This window comes from Rhinolophus sinicus, linkage group LG12 (genome assembly GCF_036562045.2).
Source record: "Rhinolophus sinicus isolate RSC01 linkage group LG12, ASM3656204v1, whole genome shotgun sequence".
NCBI classification, from domain to species: Eukaryota; Metazoa; Chordata; class Mammalia; order Chiroptera; family Rhinolophidae; genus Rhinolophus; species Rhinolophus sinicus.
The window spans coordinates 13,284,962-13,290,961 of NC_133761.1; the positions used below are offsets into that span (position 1 = coordinate 13,284,962).

General features: G+C 36.6%; 1 pseudogene; it reads left to right on the forward strand.

Annotated features, from left to right (window-relative positions):
- The window catches only part of LOC109434269 (metalloendopeptidase OMA1, mitochondrial), a 122,017-nt pseudogene extending 118,010 nt beyond the window's left edge, over positions 1-4,007 (forward strand).
- Positions 4,008-6,000: the final 1,993 nt, after the last annotated feature.

Consider the following 6,000-nt stretch of genomic DNA (forward strand, 5'->3'; position numbering starts at 1 on the left):
AAATGCCCTCCCAATGTTATCTCTATAGTCATGTAGTCAATCTTAAATTAGTTCTGCCATATATATATATATATATATATATATATATATATATATATATTTTTTTTTTTTTTTTTTTTTTTTTTTTTTTTACAAAGTCATTGTTGTTTTTCACCATATCCTAACTATATGATCACAAAGGTAACATAGTCTGGCGGAGGGACAGAGAACGTAGAAGACGACATGTGAATTTCAACGCATGCAGATGGATTTGTCATACTCGAGTTAGTGATATCCAAAACAGCATATCATAAATATCCCTTTGCAATTTTTGCTCCAGCAGTCGTGAGTTGGTTCTATTTCCCAGGGCACACATTTTGTTGTAGGCTTCTTTTCCTTAGTGCATGCTGATCCTTCATTCTGATGTACCCATCCCTACTTTCAACCCCTACTCTTCTTTCCAAATAGAATTTAAGCTTAACGTTCTCCAGGAAACCTTCTCTGAACACTCAGGTCCAATTAACCTTCACCATCCTCCATGTGCCTCTGTGCATCCCCTGTAGCTTAGATGAAGTGATACATCTGTACTATCACACTGACTTGTGATATTCATTTGCTGCTTATTTTCAAATAATGGGTTCTTCTGCGGCAGTCTTATTTGTAATGTCTTAACTCCCCAGTAATAATTCAGTGTACCTGGCACATAATGGTATTAATAAGTGTTTGCTGAATTAATTAATGTATAGGAGAGTCTATTTCAAACTGTTTTACAAGTTTTCAGGTAACCTTGGAAAAGTATCAAGATGGGTGTAGGCATACTTTGAATATCAGAATTCTATTTAATTTGTATAAGAGAAATGAAATACTACAGTCAAATCTCTGGTTGTTTTGTATTCCTGATTCAACACAGTCATGAAAAGGGAACACAGAAAACGGACTTTTTTTTTCAAACTTCTCTTGGAAATTAGCCCAGGAGCCAAATGTTTTGTTTTAATGGTATGTTTTTCCTCTCATACCACAACTAGTAAACATTTCAGATCACACATACATACAATGTTTGTTTGTATTTACTATAATTCCCTTTGCAACTCCAGATGCTTGGACCATTTAGGCATCTAATACATGCTTGATGAATTAAGGAATAAATGAAGGAACACTTAAATAAAATGAGCTAAGATTCTGACATCCATTAGCAAGCTGTTACCAGTTTTCATCTGCCTAATTTCAATATAGGCCCTCCATTAGGAGAGACAGATGGAAAAATGTGATGCGAATAACTGATCTGTTCAATGCTTTTGAATCAATATTTAAAAGATCATCCCTTAGAAGACATTTGGTATACCATGAGGCAGAATACTGAGTTCCGACTCCAGGTCTGTCCCCACATTACTATGTGAGATTCACTTTTGGACTAAGTAGATCGAGCTTGGTCCCACCTACATTGCCATATCCTGACTTTATAGAATATAGAGCAGATTTTCTTTAGTCCCAATAAAGTCCAGTGCTATTCTGACATGATTATGCATTATGCTGGAGTACAATATTTGTACATCGCAGCCATGTTTTTAATTTGGTATTTTGGGTAGGCAGGCATCATCTCAAAGTTTTAATTTAAAGAAATAAAATCCTGTCTCTGATTAATTTCTAGGAAAAGTTGTTGGAACAAAACTCATCCTTTGTCCTACAAGCAATGCACCTCTGGTCCCATACTTCTCTCCCGTTCTATATTCAAAAGATCTTCAATTAATAAGACTCTTCTCCTTCTTAGAGAAGAGTTTCATTGAGCAGTATTTGAAAGTGGAGCATACCTCTTGGGGTAGAGTGGTAAGGTATCACACTTAGTATCTCACGGCATTTATTAAACATTTCTTCCAACTACATAACACATTCCCCTGAGAATTCTGGCAAATTAAGCATTCCCCTACCTTCTTCCACTCCCTGCTCACTTTATAAATCATTTCGCTGATCAATGTCAGGGTGACCTGTCATGTCTGATCATGCATTTATACAGGAGCTTAAAACGCACAGTGCTTTCATCTGCGTTATCTTGAGAGAGCCTCTCAAGTCTTAAAAGGGCAGGTCAGATTGATTTCTGCTCATTTTTCAGACATGGAAATTAAGTCTCAGAACTTTCAAGATTTATGAAAGGATAGATAATAAAAATAGAATTGATTACACCATCATGCTCTAGTGGGCATTCAAGAAACAGCTTTTCTTGCTCACATTTTTTCCCCACATATTTACTGAGCATCTAATATTTGCAGGTATTGCACTTAGTGTGGGTGTTATAATGGTAACCAAGCCACACTCCCTTCCCTCACTGGGCTTATAGTAGGAGATAAAAAGATAGAGGCAATCGCAATGCTTAATAACTCGCTCAGGAAACCAAATAAACAAACACCCACAATTACTAATTGGGAGACGCCATCTTCTCTTTTGCCACCGCTAGGATAATCAAGCAAAAGAAAAGTGAGCTTCATCTGTGGACTGTAGCCTGCAACTAGAAACTATTTTCTTCCAATTTAACTCACTTATCAACTGGAGAAAACCATACCACACAAGCTCTAACCTCACCTGTCATGAAGTACAAATTAACCATATATTATAGTAAGTGAGAATCAGGATCTGGGAGTAAATCGGTGATAGGTTGGCTTTTCTGCCTGGAAAGTTTCATTTCTATCGGACTTTTAATAACAAAAGAACAGGATGCCTCTTGCGTTCCAATAGTAAGACAATTCAGATTTTTACCCCAAAATGTGCTATACGAAATGACTCTTTTTCAAGACAAACACTGATTTAAAAAGTTGTAGTCATTCCTACTCTTTCAGTATTGTGTCCTCTAAACTGTTTTCCCATAAGAAACATCAGAAGTCCTGCTTTCAAGCTGCTCTGGTTGTTCCCTTCTTGATAATTCTTAAACCAGTGCAGAAATGACTTACAATCAATGTGGGCAGGGGTGTAAGGAAATGGTGGTGGGCAATTCCCCTTAAAGAAGAAGGAATTAGTTAAAGGACGTGTAAGGAAGAATAAATGGAAGCTATTCCTTGGTTTGAGTAGTTTAGGATTCCTATTTGTAGTGTTTCATTTTACTCATCTGGCGGTGAGTCCAGTCACAGGAAGGAGTGAGCTATTATTGGGGAAAGAACTTTTCAGGCCTTTATCAGAACTGGATGGAAGAATTTTAAGATGATATGCTAACTGAAAGATGCCAATACCCGGCTGTTAAAGTAGTGGTTAATCATCTAATTGAATTCAATAAAGATATCCCATGGATCTCTGAGATCAATTGGGTTATTCATGTGGTTGATTCCCCAAATATATAAATGCCTTGATGCTTCCAAATGGACGCGTTTATCTTTCCGAGGCTTTCAAATAGTGCAACTGATATTCATCAACTTTCTTTCCTTCTGGGCCATGAAATAGTACATTCAGTATTTGAGCATGATGGAGGGAAAAAAAGAGAAAGAAAAAAAAAACTAGCTTGGTTCATTCCTGGGTCTGATTTTTCTCACAATGATTTGGGCAATTTGTCCTCAAGATAGTTTGTCAGTTTGGGGATAGTGGACACAGTCTAAATTGCAGGAGTACACACATGTTTGATAGACCGTACAGTAGAACACTGAAGGCTGAAGCTGACAACGTTGAACTGCAGTTTGCTGCAAAGGCTTGTGTGGACATTGGAGCTAGTTCAGTGTTTTGGCAGCTGACAGAAGTTACAGATAACTCCCATGGTCATCCCAACTTGCCAGAATGGGTATCCACTTACCCTTCTCATGGAAATTAAGTTGAGCACTTGGATAGATTTGTACCTCAGGCTCTCAGAATTAGAGCGATCTGTAATTGCCCCACCACTTTCAGGACCAGACCTTCGATTACTATTCAAACTCAGAATGAAGCATTTTCTTGAAAAATTAGAGAAAGGAGACTTACATATCACTGTTAAGAAACAGAAAATGGATACTCTTCCTATTCAAACACAGGAGCAAATACTGTTAACATTTATAGTTGAGAAAAGAACTGGCAGTTGAATTAAAATTTATGAGATGCAGGACATATAAAGAATGCAGCAATCTTTATCATTTTTATGTTACTTTTTAAAAAGGATGTTTGGAATGAAAACAAAACTGGATATTCAGGGTCAAATCATGTATATTGCAGGTATTGTCCAAATTCTCCTAATAGGTATTTATTTTGCATGAAATATTGAGGTATTTTAATCTATTTACAAATATCTTCAATGCGGGAAATGTCATAGAATAAGTTTATATTACACATTTAAAAAACACTCATTGCATTCCTACTATGTGCAAATCTTTGCTCTGTGGGGGAACATGAGCCAGAAAATAATCCATCCTTGCACAAAGCCTGTTACTTGGTAACTGTGAAAAAATCAAGCTGCTCAGTGTTCAGCCTCCATTTAAAATATACCATATACCTGGCATGAAAATGGAGGAAAAGCTGAAGATACCTTGGGGTATTGGCTTGATATTTAAGAAAATGTTCAAAATTAAGTCTTTTAATCAATTACGAGACCACCTCAGTGAAAACATACTGCTTCAAGAGACCATATTTATCGTTTAATTGGAGTTTTTACCAGAACCTGTTTTTCCTTATGTCTTTTGTTTGCCAAATTCCTCTTGCATTACTTTTCAATGGGCGGTAGCTATTCTTTCCCAAATGCTGTGCCCAGAGGGAGAGGAAAAAAAATAAAACACCATTTCTATACCTTTTCTTTATTTTTTATGTTTATTTTTTTTATAGACCTTATTTTTAGAGTAGATATAGGTTCACAGCAAAATCAAGTGGAAAGTACAGTGATGCCACACACCCCTGACCCACACAGCACAGCACCTACCACCACCAACATCCCACACTGGAGTGGTACACTTTTTACAATCAATGAACACACACATCATTATCACACAAAATCCACAGTTCACATTAGGATACACTCTTTGTGTTGCACATTCTACGTGTTTGGATAAATGTATCGTGGCATCTATCTATAATTATAATATCATATAAAATAGTTTCGCCGTCCAAAAAATTCCTCTACAGTATGCTCTGTCTATTCCTCCCTCCACTACCTTATAACCCCTGGCAACCACTGATCTTTTTACTGTCACCATACTTTTGCTTTTTCCAGAATGTCATATAGTTGGAATCACACAGTATGTAGCTTTTTCAGATTGACAACTTTCACTTAGTAATATGTACTTAAGTAAGCTTCCTCCATGTCTTTTCATGGCTTGAGAGCTTATTTCTTTTCTCTTTTCCCACTGAATAATATTCCAGTGCCTGGATATAACAGTTTATTTATTCACTCTCCTCCTGAAGGATATCTTGACTGTTTCCCTATTTTGACAATTATGAATAAAGCTGCAATGAACGTTTGTGTGCAGGTTTCTGTGTGGCCACAACATTTCAACTTAGTTGATTCAATACTAAAGAGGGCAATTGTTGGAAAGTATGATTTAAGAATTTGTTAAAATTTGTAAGAAACTGCCAAACTGTCTTCCATAGTGGCTGTGCCAACTTTGCATTCCCACCAGCAATGAATGAGAGTTCTTGTTGCTCCACATCCTTTCCAGGATTTGTGTTGTCTGTGTCCTGGACTTTGGCCATTCTAATAGGTGTGGAATATCCCATCATTGTTTTCATTTGCAATTCCCCGATGACATATGATGTGAAGCATATTTTCGTGTGCTTATTTCTCATCTTTATATCTTCTTTAGTGAGGTGTTTCTTCAGATCTGTTGCCCATTTTTAAAATCAGGTTGTTCATTTTCTTATTATTGAGTTTAAAGGAATTTCAGCTTTATCGGAAGTTAAAGAATCTCTTGTTCTTCCAGGCTAAAGGCAAGGACAAGCTAGGAGTTCTCAGAATAAAAATAAAGGATATTCCTGCAGTTATAAGTAGGCCAGGCTCACTCTGGAAAAGTAAACTGGACAATTATTGGTTCTCGATACCTGTAGGAATACTGATAAAGAAAATTAGACATTTTTGGCATACAGAAGTCA